Source organism: Schistocerca piceifrons, chromosome 5 (assembly GCF_021461385.2).
Source record: "Schistocerca piceifrons isolate TAMUIC-IGC-003096 chromosome 5, iqSchPice1.1, whole genome shotgun sequence".
In the NCBI taxonomy this organism is placed as follows: Eukaryota; Metazoa; Arthropoda; class Insecta; order Orthoptera; family Acrididae; genus Schistocerca; species Schistocerca piceifrons.
The window spans coordinates 514,875,926-514,892,454 of record NC_060142.1 but is presented as its reverse complement, the minus strand read 5'-3'; the positions used below and the strand labels follow the sequence as shown (position 1 = coordinate 514,892,454).

Below are 16,529 nucleotides of genomic sequence, written 5' to 3'. Positions count from 1 at the left end.
ACAAAATAAAATAAATAAATAAATAAAATGTTTCCAGACGATTATTTTACTCTACAGCACAGAATCCGCTATCCTGAAAGTGCTGTAGAGGGTTGAGTACGTTATGGTGGAGGATGGTGGGTGGGGATGAGTTAGAAGCCACACGCAATATGTATAATCCCGTTATTATGCCCAGCACATCGTAGTACAACTCAAGCCCATACAAGGTTGGGCTGGAAGTTGGGCCTCGGCCCACGGACCCAGGCAGCGAAGTTTGTGTTAGGACTCTGGCCACTGCTATACGCAGCGGGCCCCAGCATGGTGCAACCTTCCTTACTCAGCGGTCCCTGCCGTCAAGTGTGAGGCGCCAGGATGACACGGTCTACTGAGTGTGGGAAGCTGCATCCCACCCGGACGTGGAGGGTGACGGACGCAGACATCCACGGTTGATCCTTGAACCGGCGGCTGGTTAGTGACGGCTGGCGATGACGACCAGACTAGTGGCACAATGGCTAGAAGGGCCTCAATTAGGTTCATCAAGCGGCGGCTGGACCCCCCTCGGCAGGTGGTCCTGTCAGGATGACAGCAGAGTGGCAGCGACCTCACAACGGAGGATAGCATTGACAGTTGACGACTCGATAACTCACTGCTTCGACGAATTCCCAGCCTGTCCAGACGGTCAGGACTTGTTCTCACTAAAACGTATTTGTTGTGTAGTTGAGGATGCACAAGTCGCGTGTTCCTCGTGCCGGAGTGAGTTTACGGGTACTGATCGGCAGGCGAACACTGAGGCACGGAGAGAGCCATGGCGCAATTCTATGTCGACGTTCCGCCGTAAGTGGCCCGCATTAGAGCATCTAGCCCATCTGTCGTTACAGCTCTTGACAAATCAAAACTGTGTGCGTGGGTGGGTTTCGAACCCAAAATGTAAAAAGCTCTTACTGACATTTGTTTTTCATGAACTCCAATTCTTCAACTCAACCTACGAGCTGTTTCCAGAATGACTCTTTTGCTCGCCAACCCAGTGTGCGGTGTTTTCACTCTTCCTGTCAGATTAAACCAGGTGCAGTTTGGAAATTGAGAGAGAATTACGGGCAGAATTAAGCTTGTAAAGGCGAGTGTGAGTCATGCTGGATAGCTCAGCACGTAAGTACCTTTTCCAGGAATTATGAGGTTCTGGGTTCGAGTCCTAACCTGTCTCACAGTTTCAGTTGTGAAAGAACATTTCACAATAATAAATTTCGGAAGTATTAACAAATAGTCACATGCGCTTCCGTCGTGTTTAAGTGGTAGACACTTTGCGATTGTCACAGCACCAACTTTCTCATTTCAGATACGTGGTTCCGTTCACTACTTCGCATGCAGTTAAACACACTACTCTAAGATCCTCAGAACTCTTGTAGGTTTTCATAATCCCTGCTACAAAATGTTGCAGCGCACATTGGCTCTACATTAAGAGATTCACAAACTAAATAATACATGAACTTGGTTCAAATGGCTCTGAGCACTACGGGACTTAACCTCTGAGGTCATCAGTCCCCTAGAACTTAGAACTACTTAAACCTAACTAACCTAAGGACACCACACACATCCATGCCCGAGGCAGGGTTCGATCCTGCGACCGTCGCGGTCGCGTGGTTCCAGCCTTCAGCGCCCAGAACCGCTCGTCCACTCCGGCCGGCAATACATGAACTAACATGCAGGCGTCTTAATATAAAGACAGGCTGCGACATACCATTTAAAATTTATTATGCGTGGTTTACTTTATTATGTACTCTCGTGTAAAACATTTTGAATTATTTTAAATCCGTTTTATATATAGTACTGACATTTAAATTAATGCGTTATTAACATTAGTGTTTCTCAACGTAACGACGAAATACTATGTAACATTTACCATTTTATTATACGTAGTTTACTCTACTCTGTACACTTAGGTAAGATGTTTGTTTCTTATTTCTAATGTCCCTTTAATTTCCATTGTTTGTATTTGTTTGTATTACATGAACTGTGTTCTAACAGATTTGTTGTTTTACTTTATACATGACTACTACTGATGGCCTTCGAAGCCGAAGCCGATTATGTGTAAAGTAAAAGTGCAACTGCTGCTGAAATTCTATTCATATCATTCTCTGTAACTGCTTATCACCTTTGCCTTCACGCTTATCACGTTAAACGTGATGGTCAAGATAAAACTGATTAGTTACTCTACTGAAACTATGTAACAACAGACACCCTTAGTCCAAGAATCAACATACGTAATTGCAATTGCGGAGGACAAGTGACGGTGTTATTGCCAGTATTGCGTCCCTTTCGAATTTTGCATTAGCACGCCACTGGTTTGTTAACCTTTTCTTCTCTAGATTCAGCATCATGAATGTTCTGCCCCAGGGCAGGTGTTCACATGTACCTCTCAATGCAGTCCTGTCATATGCTACCTCTTCATTTTCTCATTATCGTTTCCTGTCCTCTTTCTATCCAGCAGCTGGTATCTTCTACATCTACATCTACGTCCATACTCCGCAAGCCACCTGACGGTGTGTGGCGGAGGGTACCTTCAGTACCTCTATCGGTTCTCCCTTCTATTCCAGTCTCGTATTGTTCGTGGAAAGAAGGACTGTCGGTATGCCTCGGTGTGGGCTCTAATCTCTCTGGTTTTATTCTCATGGTCTCTTCGCGAGATATACGTAGGAGGGAGCAATATACTGCTTGACTCTTCGGTGAAGGTATGTTCTCGAAACTTCAATAAAAGCCCGTACCGAGCTACTGAGCGTCTCTCCTGCAGAGTCTTCCACTGGAGTTTATCTATCATCTCCGTAACGCTTTCGCGATTACTAAATGATCCTGTAACGAAGCGCGCTGCTCTCCGTTGGATCTTCTCTATCTCTTCTATCAACCCTATCTGGTACGGATCCCACACTGCTGAGCAGTATTCAAGCAGTGGGCGAACAAGCGTACTGTAACCTACTTCCTTTGTTTTCGGATTGCATTTCCTTAGGATTCTTCCAATGAATCTCAGTCTGGCATCTGCTTTACCGACGATCAACATTATATGATCATTCCATTTTAAATCACTCCTAATGCGTACTCCCAGATAATTTATGGTATTAACTGCTTCCAGTTGCTGACCTGCTATTTTGTAGCTAAATGATAAAGGATCTATCTTTCTGTATATTCGCAGCACATTACACTTGTCTACATTGAGATTCAATTGCCATTCCCTGCACCATGCGTCAATTCGCTGCGGATCCTCCTGCATTTCAATACAATTTTCCATTGTTACAACCTCTCGGTACACCACAGCATCATCTGCAAAAAGCCTCAGTGAACTTCCGATGTCATCCACCAGGTCATTTATGTATATTGTGAATAGCAACGGTCCTATGACACTCCCCTGCGGCACACCTGAAATCACTCTTACTTCGGAAGACTTCTCTCCATTGAGAATAACATGCTGCGTCCTGTTATCTAGGAACTCCTCAATCCAATCACACAATTGGTCTGATAGTCCATATGCTCTTACTTCGTTCATTAAACGACTGTGGGGAACTGTATCGAACGCCTTGCGGAAGTCAAGAAACACGGCATCTACCTGTGAACCCGTGTCTATGGCCCTCTGAGTCTCGTGGACGAATAGCGCGAGCTGGGTTTCACATGACCGTCTTTTTCGAAACCCATGCTGATTCCTACAGAGTAGATTTCTAGTCTCCAGAAAAGTCATTATACTCGAACACAATACGTGTTCCAAAATTCTGCAACTGATCGACGTTAGAGATATAGGTCTATAGTTCTGCACATCTGTTCGACGTCCCTTCTTGAAAACGGGGATGACCTGTGCCCTTTTCCAATCCTTTGGAACGCTACGCTCTTCTAGAGACCTACGGTACACCGCTGCAAGAAGGGGGGCAAGTTCCTTCGCGTACTCTGTGTAAAATTGAACTGGTATCCCATCAGGTCCAGAGGCCTTTCCTCTTTTGAGCGATTTTAATTGTTTCTCTATCCCTCTGTCGTCTATTTCGATATCTACCATTTTGTCATCTGTGCGACAATCTAGAGAAGGAACTACAGTGCAATCTTCCTCTGTGAAACAACTTTGGAAAAAGACATTTAGTATTTCGGCCTTTAGTCTGTCATCCTCTGTTTCAGTACCATTTTGGTCACAGAGTGTCTGGACATTTTGTTTTGAACCACCTACCGCTTTGACATAAGACCAAAATTTCTTAGGATTTTCTGCCAAGTCAGTACATAGAACTTTACTTTCGAATTCATTGAACGCCTCTCGCATAGCCCTCCTCACACTACATTTCGCTTCGTGTAATTTTTGTTTGTCTGCAAGGCTTTGGCTATGTTTATGTTTGCTGTGAAGTTCCCTTTGCTTCCGCAGCAGTTTTCTAACTCGGTTGTTGTACCACGGTGGCTCTTTCCCATCTCTTACGATCTTGCTTGGCACATACTCATCCAACGCATAATGTACGACGGTTTTGAACTTCGTCCACTGATCCTCAACACTATCTGTACTTGAGACAAAACTTTTGTGTTGAGCCAACAGGTACTCTGAAATCTGCTTTTTGTCACTTTTTCTAAACAGAAAAATCTTCCTACCCTTTTTAATATTCCTATTTACGGCTGAAATCATCGATGCCGTAACCGCTTTATGATCGCTGATTCCCTGTTCTGCGTTAACTTTTTCAAATAGTTCGGGTCTGTTTGTCACCAGAAGGTCTAATATGTTATCCCCACGAGTCGGTTCTCTGTTTAACTGCTCAAGGTAGTTTTCAGATAGAGCACTTAAAAAAATTTCACAGGATTCTTTGTCCCTGCCACCCGTTATGAACGTTTGAGTCTCCCAGTCTATATCTGGCAAATTAAAATCTCCACCCAGAACTATAACATGGTGGGGAAATCTACTCGAAATATTTTCCAAATTATCCTTCAGGTGCTCAGCCACAACAGCTGTTGAGCCAGGGGGCCTATAGAGACATCCAATTACCATGTCTCAGCCTTCTTTAACCGTGACCTTCACCCAAATCATTTCACATTTCAGATCTCCGTCAATTTCCTTCGATACTATTGCACTTCTTATCGCTATAAACACGCCTCCCCCTTCACTGTTCAGCCTGTCTCTACGGTATACATTCCAATCTGAGTTTAGGATTTCATTACTGTTTACGTCTGGTTTCAGCCAACTTTCTGTCCCTAGTACTATATGGGCATTGTGACCGTTTATTAATGAGAGCAGTTCTGGGACCTTTCTATAGACGCTCCTGCAGTTTACTATTAGCACATTAATATTGTTATTCCCTGTTGCATTTTGCCTACTCCTACCTTGCCGCGTCTCAGGAGGCGTCTTGTCGGGCCTAGGGAGGGGATTCTCTAACCTAAAAAACCCCCATGTGCACTCCACACGTACTCCGCTGATTTTGCCGACCTTCAGCCAGACGTGGCCCGGGAACGGAATCCATGGACCGCAATGTGCGTTCGAAACGTCGATGTTCATGTGTCCTGCAGTTCACATGTCGACGCGCAATTTGCTGCGTTCTTCATCGACCCACGAGCCGAGTGATCCACCGTTGTTGTTGTTGTAGTTGTTCTTCCAATCACCGTTCCTTCCATAACATCCATCAGTAAACCACCTCTTTTCATCTAGTGTCCAAGCCACGCCTGGTTCCTCTTCCTGATTACCTTCAAAATTTCTCTCTCTTCACTCACTTTTCTCAACACCACCTCATTCTATTCTTTCCAGCCTTCTCCAAATTCACATCTAAAATGATTCCAGTCTTCTTTCTTTCTCTTTCATCAATGTATATGTCTCAGCTCCGTACAATGCCCCGCTCCATTTGAAGCACTTCGCCAGTCTCTTCCTCAGGTCTTTGTCTATACCCCCACATAGAAGCTTCCTCTTCTTACTAAATACCTCCTTTTACATCTTATGTCGTCCATAGAAATGCTTTCCAAATATTTGAAAGCACTTCTTTGTTCTATATCGTATGCCCTGTCTTTATAGTTGTCCTTAATTTTCTTGCTCTTATCACCATGAATTTTGTCTTTTTCTTGTTAATTTTCATTCAGAATTCATCCTAGGTCTTATTTAAATCTTTTAACATAACAGTCGTAGTTCATTCGCTCTCTACCAACAGCACCACTTCAGCCGCACTATTTTGTCTCAAACATACGTGAATCGTGTGCTCCAAATATAGGTTAGAGAGTCTCAGAAAACCACAGAAAGGGCGTCCGTCTAAAAGGGGGCTGGTAAAGCACGGTAAGGTAGTTGTAGAAACGATCGGTACTGTAGTTGTAAATTGTCGTAGCTGTGTTGGGAAAGGACCAGAGCTCCAAGCCCTAATAGAAAACTCAAATAGTTGTAAGTACGGAAAGCTGGCTAAAGCCGGAAATAAGTTCAGCTGAAACGTTTTCAAACAACCTAAGAGTGTTCAGAAAGGATAGATTAAATACAGTTTGTGGTGGAGTATTTATTGCTGTCAGAAGTTGTTTACCTTTTAGTGAAATTGAATTAGATAGTTGCTGCGAAATTGCATGGGTGAAGGTTATACTAGACAATCGGACTAAACTATTAATTGGATCGTTTTACCGACCCCCCGACTCAGAAGATGTAGTTGCTGAACAGCTAAAAAAAAGCTTGAGTGAGCCGGCCGACGTGGCCGTGTGGTTAAAGGCGCTGCAGTCTGGAACCGCAAGACCGCTACGGTCGCAGGTTCGAATCCTGCCTCGGGCATGGATGTTTGTGATGTCCTTAGGTTAGTTAGGTTTAACTAGTTCTAAGTTCTAGGGGACTAATGTCCTCCGCAGTTGAGTCCCATAGTGCTCAGAGCCATTTGAACCAAAACTTGAGTGTCATTTCAAATAGGTACCCCACTCATACAACTATGGTCGCTGGCGACTTCATTCTACCCTAGATATGCTGGAAAAATTATACGTTTAAAACCGGCAGACGGCCGCTGTGTCCGAGTGGTTCTAGGCGCTTCAGTCCGGAACAGCGCTGCTGCTACGGTCGCAGGTTCGAATCCTGCCTCAGGCATGGATGTGTGTGGTGCCCTTAAGTTAGTTAGGTTTAAGTAGCTCTAAAGTTTAGGGGACTGATGACCTCAGATGTTGAGTCCCATAGTGCTTACAGCCATTTGAACCATCTTAAAGCCGGTGACAGGCATAAGCGTCATCCGAAATTGTTATGATTGCTTTCTCAGAAAATTATTTTGAACAATTAGTTCATGACCACACTGGAAGCGTAAATGGTTGCGAAAGCATACGTGAGACAATCTGAGTAGCCCTCTTAGATTATTTGCCGATGATGCTGTCATTTACAGTCTTGTAAAGTCATCAGATGAGCATAACGAATTGCAAAATGATTTAGATAAGATATCTGTGTGGTACGAAAAGTGGCAGTTGACCCTGAATAAAGAAAAGTGTGAAGTTATTCACATGAGTACTAAAAGAAATGCCTCTAAATTTCGATTACGCTATAATTCACACAAATCTGAAGGCTGTAAATTCAACTAAATACTTAGGAATTACAATTACAAGTAACCTAAACTGGAACGATCACATAGGTAATGTTGCGCGTAGAGCAAATCAAAGACTGCGATTCATTTGCAGAACACTTAGAAGGTTCTACTAGACTGCTTACACCACACCCTATTCTGGAGTATTGCTGTGCGGTGTGCGATCCGCATCAGGTAGGACTGACGGCTGACACCAAAAAAGTTCAAAGAAGGACCGCTCGTTTTGTATTATCGCTAAATAGGGGAGATAGTGTCAGAGACGTCATGCGTGAATTGGAGTGTCAATCATTAAAACAAAGGCGTTTTTTGTTGCAACGGGATCTTCTCATGAAATTTCCAAAACCATTTACTCCTCCGACTGTGAAAACATTCTGTAGGCACCTACCTACATAGGGAGAAATGATAATCGCGATAACATAAATCAGGGTTCGCACAGAAATATTTAAGTGCTTATTTATCCCGCACGCCGTTCAAGAGTGGAGCGGTAGAGACAGCTTGAAGGTGATTCATTGAACCCTCTGCCAGACACTTGATTGTGAATAGCAGAGTAATCACGTAGATGTAGATAGATTTAGATATGTTAAGCAGTATTGGGGAGAGACAGTAGCCTTGCCTCACTCCCCTTCCAGTTGCTGTGCTGGACACTTGCTTTAATTGCCCAAACCCTTGAGGTTTACCTACCTTCATTTGAGATATGTCCTCTGGTCTGAGCCACACACAGTCTGGAAATAACGTAGTACTCGATGGCTTCACTATCACGTTTCTGTCTCTCAGCGACCTCTGGTCAACTCTGGCTTATGCCGGAGTAAATTTCTTTGTCAAGGACTTGACTTGCCATCACTGGCTGTATTCGCTAACGAGTTTATGATCCTTAAGATATGTACGTCTACTCCTAGTTTTGAATACTATAAAAATTTAATAGTGATCAAACTCACTTTCGTACTTACTACCAGTTACTATTATATAAAATAGTTGAAACGGATTTATAAATTTTTAAACTTTCAAGCACACAGAATTTCCTAGAAGGGTAGGGAAACACATGTTCATGAGCCAGATGCGACGTCAGGGATTAAGATGGCTGCTGGAGAGTAGTTGTGCTGTGCTTTGCTACGAAACTTCACGCTCTGTGTTCTACAACTGTGATTGAACGAACTGGAATGGGAGTAGTGAGCAGTAATTCGTTGAAACTTTCTGATAGGATTCGGAAACGGCAGGTGGTATTTAAGGTAGATCATGCCGTGGCTGCTGAGAAAGAAGATCAATGTTGCCTTGATCTTAAATATTCGGAGACTATTCTTTTCGACGCATCGGAAAACTAGGAAATACTGCTTGGATCTTAAGATTCAGACTGTACTCTGAATGCCAGGACGATGGGTTTGAGTCGGTTGTGCCAATAAAACATCCAGCGGATTCCATCGCGTTGGCACGTATCATCCATTTAGCTAAATCTTCGAGTATGTTGGCAGTGAAATTACCGCTCCTAATCCCAAATTGCTGCAATACGACTATCAAAAGCTCATTTTTCGCCCTGAAAGCGTCTGAACCGTTCTCAAACACATTTGCTACTCATCATTTCTGTGAGGTACATTACATCGCCGCAATATGCGGCTTCTTCATTTTTTTTTTTTTTTTTTGACACTCAATGTATTAGAATAACATTCGCAGGTATGTTTGCTTCAGATCAGTACATTCGATATCAAATTTCTCTTATCGAGATGTTTCTCCATGTGCATGAATATATTTCCAAGTTTTCTGTTTAGTTATTAACGAACTCTCTACATAATTTAGCCTTATTTTGTATAAGGAAACACGGGACACGGGACACCAATTTCTCTATTAACAACGGAACGTCACGACTGACGCAAAGTAAACATATGACTGGCAACCCAGTTCCAGTCACCAGTTTGCCGGCCGGGGTGGCCGAGCGGTTCTAGGCGCTACAGTCTGGAACCGCGCGACCGCTACCGTCGCAGGTTCGAATCCTGCCTCGGGCGTGGCTGTGTGTGATGTCCTTAGGTTAGTTAGGTTTAAGTAGTTCTAAGTTCTAGGGGACTCATGACCTCAGAAGTTAAGTCCCATAGTGCTCAGAGCCATTTGAACCAGTAACCAGTTTGGTTCTACAGCATAGGTATTTCCTACGTGACGAATTTGAACACCACTTCCTGTTCACATTTATTGAGACCTACAGTGAAGGTCCGAACATTGGGCTGAATTTTATTAAAATCTTGGAAACTTACCATTTCATCTGGTGCATTTTAGTCAATGTTCTCTGGAGTGTAACATCTCAGAATCACAGTGTCAACAATGTGTCTTAAAAAAATAAACATATAGTTTTTCAATATATTATTACACCTTCCCCAAACTACGCCAGATGCTTAGGTTTCACAGTTTTACTCCGCAGAAACAGATACTCGACTCGACGAATTCTTGAACCTAGGGGAACTCCCGGGGACATCTCAACGTTTGCTATGTCCGCCGAGAGACACCGCATTTACAGGGAGATCACTAACATTTACTCCTGTCTTTCCACTGAAAACATCGTTTAAAATAAATGAGTTATATCTCAGCAGTTACAAAAGATTAAAAATACTCTGCACGAATGGAAATAATGAAATACGATTTTCTGTGTATAATGGATTAGTGGAAGACTAGACGCAAGTGTTACACAACTTATCAGTAAACTGTATTTTATAAAATTTAAAAGACGCTATTTTAATTTAAAAATACAATAGATGGGGTACAACCTATCACTGTGTGTATAGACGCCTAGATGAAAGCGGGAAACGGAGTAGAAACTGTAGGAAAACTGACCGTCAGGTCGACGCTAATTGGATTTGTATTGAGACTAATAGCAGCTCTTTGACTCGCAAAAACTACGTACTGAAGAACGCACAACAAGTCCGTGCTTTTTCTTCACGGAATGCAGCATTAGACGATCCACCACAAGTCATTTGCTAGTGATGGCACGAAACACATCCCTGTCGCGTAATTGCTATACGTATCCACATCCTGCTTTCTTGGCGAAGAATGAGAAAAGGCGTTCCTATACCCTTCATAGGGGTGAGAGAAAATGAGCATAGTTCTCACTTGTCCCAGGCAGTGCTCCTCAGCAAATAAGCTCTATCAAAGTAATCCCCGACGGCAAGGGACGCCGCGCCGTGAATGAGACCAACGTTTCTTTTCCTTTAGGAGATTGGAATGAGGCAAGGAGGAACTTGTTAAGGCCCGGTGTGCCCGTGAAGGCGGGTGTTGGGTCGCGGTGACTGACGTTGCAATAGGGTAACCGTGAAGTGCAGCGGTTGCTCGTTATGGGCGCAGTCGAGCTAATATACAGGGCAATCTACGAAAGAAAGAAACGGGCTATACGAGGAAGGTATCAATGAGGACACATTCGGAACTTTTTGCTTGTTATCTCTCTAACGCTGCAACTTCTTACCAGGGATGTCTGTATCCCGCTAATCTGCACAGAATTGTTTACCAGGGGAAAAGAAATAACTGCTTTTAAATTATTTTTTCTTTGTCTTTATCTAGTCATTTACACACAAGAGTGGACACCAAAAGCCTACAAATTATCATGCCTAATACGGTGTACTCTAACTGTTGGCACTCAAAACAGTACCCAATCGTCTTGGAAGGGGTAAACGTATGTCCTGTATGGTTTTGAAGAGAATCTTATTTCATTCTTCCTCCAAAAAGTTGTAAGTAGAGGCAACGATGATACAGGTGAAAAGCAATCACGGACTTTTATCTTCAACACAGACCACAAAGGCTCGACAATATTGAGACTGGTGTCTTGTGGTGACCAAGGGAGATATGACGATCCATCCTCGTGCTTATGATACCAGTCTGCACAATGCCAGCTGCGTGAACAACGGTCCTATCTTGTTGGAAAACAGCATTACCTCTGGGGAAAAAATATAGTACCATGGATTGGAGCAAAAATCGTCATATAATCGTTGGCAGTAATGCAATATTGCAGAGTAACCAAGAGATCCAAGGAATTCCACGATATGGCTGCCCAAAACATCACCGAACCTCAGTTGTATTTCACTCTTCGGACGTAAACTCGGCCAGAATATGGAAACAGTATGTAGCAAGACTCATCCGACCAAATGACTTTCTTTGACTGCTTCACAGCCCATGTTTTATGGCTTTAGCACTACATTTTCCTGTTACGAGCGTTTTCATCTCTGATCAGTGGTTTTGAAATTCCAGCTGGCTCTGCAATTCCCAGCTTCTGGACCTCCCTTCGTGTTGTTTGGTGCTATGAGCCATCGCGAATGTGACATTGATGTCTACTGTGACTTTTGCAACTGTCGTCCTCTTATTTTTTTTTTGTCACAGTCCTCTTTAATGGGCGTCGGTCAATGATGACTCAACACAGATTTTTGTCTGCGTTGCGACTTAGGGAATGACGTTTTTCCGCTTTCCTAGTATGCGGCATAAATCTTCGATCCACTGTCTCCCGAAACACCAAACACTTCGGAAACCTACCATACGAACACCCACGTCGAAGTTACTTAGGTCCGACATAACGCACTCGCAGTTACACAGAACATTATTCTGATCACGGCTGCAGAAGCGTACTGAAGACATTGCACAGATGCCGTTCGTAGTCAAATGTTACAACGCACCCTGCAGGTTTGGCTAGCATCTGGGCATTTATGTTCAAACATGCATTTCTCACAGTCTTTCTATATTTTTGTCCAATCCCTATACATATTCAGCAAGTAGCTATACAGTGACTGGCGGAGTGTATTTCGCACCAAAATTAGCGATGCTGTCTCCTGTCCCATTCGCGAAGTGAGTGAGGGAAAATGATTATATGTGTCTGTCTGCTCTCTGATCTCTCTTTCCTTATTCTCATGGTCCCCGAGTGAAATTTGCGATGGCGGCAGCATAACGTTCGTTCAGTCTTCTATGAGTAGATGTTTTGTAAATTCATCCAGCAGGGCTCCATGAGAAGTATGTCACCTTTCCAACAAGGATTCCCAGTTAAGTTCCCTGTTCGATGTGTATTGTCATACCTACTTGACATGATCTCCAAACACTGGAACAATACTCTAGGATTGGTCGCACGAACGACTTGTATGCCATTTTCTTTACAGATGCATTCACTATCCGAGAACCTTTTCATCAGGTCGAAGTCATCCGTTAGCTTCACTAAATCAGTTTTGTCGTAGTCCTTTTTCATGTAGCTTCTTAGTATTAGCCCTAAATACTGATACGATGTGCTCTAGATACTACCCACTAATCTTGCTATCGGATACTGCTCAAAATAAAGGATGCCATGAATGTTGTCGTTAGCTAAAGTTTAAAAATGAAAAAAAGACGGATGGTAGGAGGTTTAGCGTCATAGAAGACGGGACAAAAGCTCGGACAGGGGAATGGCTTGGAAGGATATCAACAGCGTCTTTTACCATACCGGTATTCGTCTTAAGCGATTAAGAGAAATCGCTTAAGTGTTGAAGTTGGATGGTCTGACGACGACATGCACTGCCATCTTCAGCAAAGCGCGTCCAGTATACTACCCTACGCCAGCTCCTTTGCTGCAAGCTAAAGTTTAAAAGTGCGACCTACGGCTTAGAATATTACCAGGGGCTAGTGCCGAACATGAACCTTTCTCCCAGACTCACAGAAAATTCCTTTTTTGTTATTTGGCTTGTTTATTGAACCATATTGTGCTACACATCGAAGGCCTCTACGACGTGGGGAAGGGGGGGGGGGGGGGGTCGGGAGACGGGGGATTTGCCTAATGGCAGGACCTAAGATAAGGATATCGACGGGAGTTGTGGGTTTGGGAATCTACGTTAACGTGGTGCAAATTTAAACACAGCTACATAGAAATATTATGCCACAGAGAATAGGCACGTATATTACAGCTAAATAACTGTGATTTGATACCAGCTGCAATCTGAGGAGTGAACGGAAATGCCAGATCACCATAGTTTGGGGAACATACATCAGAAGGCTACCATGTTAATTCAAATAGTGATTAGACAACAAATAAATAAGTATCCGTTACTGGGCCGTATAAAATCAAAAAGGCCTGCGTATGTTTGTATATCTGCATGAAGCATGAAGATTGATGCGACTTTTGAATAGGAACCCTTCACTGTCTTAAATTTTGGACAAAGTCTTTCCGTTGTATTTCGAAAAACTCTGTTCCACATTCCTTCTGTCAATCGCAGAAACGATTATCCTTGATACCTATCCGGTGTCAGTGGAATACTAAAAATGATAGGGACGCAGCTATCAAATCCCTACTCGCCTGAAAATTTCGAATTAGAGGTTGAAGCTCATCGTGCTGTCCATTACGGCAGACTGAAAGATGCCAGTCCATTGCCATTTAATCAACGGACAATTTCCGTGACCTCGTCCCACAGTTTTTTATGGACATTGATGATTGGAAATTCTTTAACTTATTGCACTATGGATCAATATCAAGAAATATGCCTTCAGTGCGACGTCAATGCAGTGGGAATTCGGGAAAACGGTAGATCGTAGTGTAAGTAGTAGTGTGGCACATGCTTACGGAGGACCTCGCAGCACGCCAAATACATGCTAAGTGGCCGAGTTCAGGTCGACAAAAACATTGTTTACTTCTGAATTAATTTTGCTTTCCACAGTTGTAAATGTTCCTAATAATGATGTTATGACCCGCAGACGTCAAATGCATTGAGAGAGGTACCGTCCCAAGTTTCCTGCACTGCACAGATCGTCCGAGTCCTCACCTGTCTCAAGCAGTTCCTATATAGGGCATCTTTTCTGGCTAAAACTGTACAGAACAACTGCGGAAGTTCGTTTCTCCTGGATAAATCAGTTAGACGCAAATATCCGGATGGTTCTTGGTGTAAATCGCCTATTGACGAAGAAACCCCTGTGCCTTAGTTCATTAGCTACTGCCGCATAAAACTCGTTAGCTTCTGCCGCCTAATACTCACTTTAAGACAGAGAAGGAAAGCAATTAACCCTCAGCGTCTTCCAGTCACTTAAAGTTCCTGATGGGCTGTGGATAGACAAGAATTTCATTGTACACTGTTTTCTTGCGAGGTATTTGTCTTTCCCCCGTTACCCTCAGAGCTCCATGCTTGCAATCAACATTCTTGCAGTTATACTGGTTATTAATTTTCTAGCATTTCACATTTGCAATGGCTTATCTCGCACTTATATTAACCTGTGATCTTGCAAAGGTAAACAGTTAAATTGTTGATCGGTTTTTCTTAACTGTCTGTTGAATCCTTAAATTCCTTTTTAATCTCGACCATTCAGGTCCACTGCAGATGCAAATACATTAAAGAGAGGTGTAACACAGTACCTATTAGAATTAAACTTCCCTCAGCTTCGGCTAATTTTTACTACAGGCGTTGCTGTTTCAGTAATGTTAGGGGTTGCAAAATGACTTCTTGGAATTTAAATTCCTAATGAACAAAAAATATATATCTGTACTTTTCGAAAAACAGAGCTAAAAGCCTCATGAGGAGCTTATCCGAAAAGCAAGAAGCTGGATTATGTTGCAGAAGTTATAAAGATCAGTTTGCCGGAGCTTCTTTACTGTCTGAATTCTACACAACATTAAAGACGTATTGGTAGAAACACTACGAAAATTGATAAGTAGCTGTTTCTGACAAGAACGTGATTTTATTGACTTTTTATAAACACTTTTCTTGTGTGGTATATTACCAAACGTCACGGTACACCTGACAGGCCCTCTGGGGATATTCTGTTCAAAGAAGAACGGGCCGAGAATAAATGTGCTCCTCAAGCTACACCACATAGGGCGAGTGCAATGACTCTTAGTGCCGAATACGTCGTTTAACAGTACTCCAAATTCGGAAGTTTGTATTCACTGCACCCTCTAGCATAAAATGTGCCTCGTCCATAGAATACCGCCCAGCCACATGTCATCAATTTCGATCCGTGTCAGAAACCGAAGAGAAAATTCAGAACGTTGCTACGGATCACGAAGTTTCAGCTGCTGCACCGTTTGGATCTTATACTGGTACCAGTGTAATATAGACCGCAAAACTTTCCATATTGTTGACCATGGGAAGGACAATCTTCGTGGCAGTGCACGAGCGCTAGCACTACCCAGGGCATATCCAGTATGGTCAGTTACAGCAACAGTAACTTAGTAACTTCCACCGAGATAGGATGCCTTCCTCTTCCAGACACCATACCAAGCTCACCTGTGTCTTCGAATTTCATTATCATCTTCTTTAATCCATTTAGTCAAATGAGGACTATCTTCAGTTCTTTCAGTTGCCGGCACACTCTCAATGCAGCACAGTGATTGCTGAAGTTCACATAAAACATTTTCGCTAACAAAGCACGGTATCTCTTCTCGGTAGCCATACTGTTCACTCCTGTTACGGCTTATCAAATGACAGCGTGGATGTCACATCCTCATTCAAAGAGCGTACAGCGCCAGATTTGCACCTGGTGGCACAATTGTAGCTAATCCTTCGACCATAGATACTTGTAGACTGGCCTTGCTGTGCAGAAGCTATAGGGCTCGTGTAGCTCCAACATAAACCACGTGACTGTTGGCAAAACGTGGCGGAATTTCAAATCAGCGGTCTGCCATCCTATGTTTGTATCGTATTTTACCCACATTTCTCAATTGACTGCCAAACGCTTCCAACAAAAATTACTTTTTTATTTGCGAAAAATTATGCCAGAACTACATTTGACCTGGATTTGTTCACAGTACCAATTATAAAATCTAACAAATACATCGAACGCCACTCTGGTGGGCAGCGGGACGAAATTACCATAAACTATCAATTAAAGAAAAATGTCGTTAAAATTCTTTTAAACAGTAAGAGTGGGCTCGTGTCAAAACTTTAAACATTGGATTCGCCGCGTTTTGAGCTGTAGTCACTTATAAAAGAAAATGGGATATGGGAATTATTCTAACAACGTTCAGACCTACAGGCATTGGAAGCACATATTTCAGAAGACAAGGCATCATCTAACGAACGCCTTCTAGTGTGTGATTTACGGAGCTTAGGCCTCTTCGATTTCATATGC

General features: G+C 43.0%; 1 non-coding gene across 1 annotated transcript; it reads right to left on the bottom strand.

The window, feature by feature from the left end:
- Positions 1–5,403: 5,403 nt before the first annotated feature.
- On the bottom strand, positions 5,404–5,557 carry LOC124799691. Its single transcript, XR_007017060.1, has one exon. It is a non-coding gene; the product is annotated as a 5.8S ribosomal RNA (ribosomal RNA).
- Between the last annotated feature and the right edge of the window lie 10,972 nt (positions 5,558–16,529).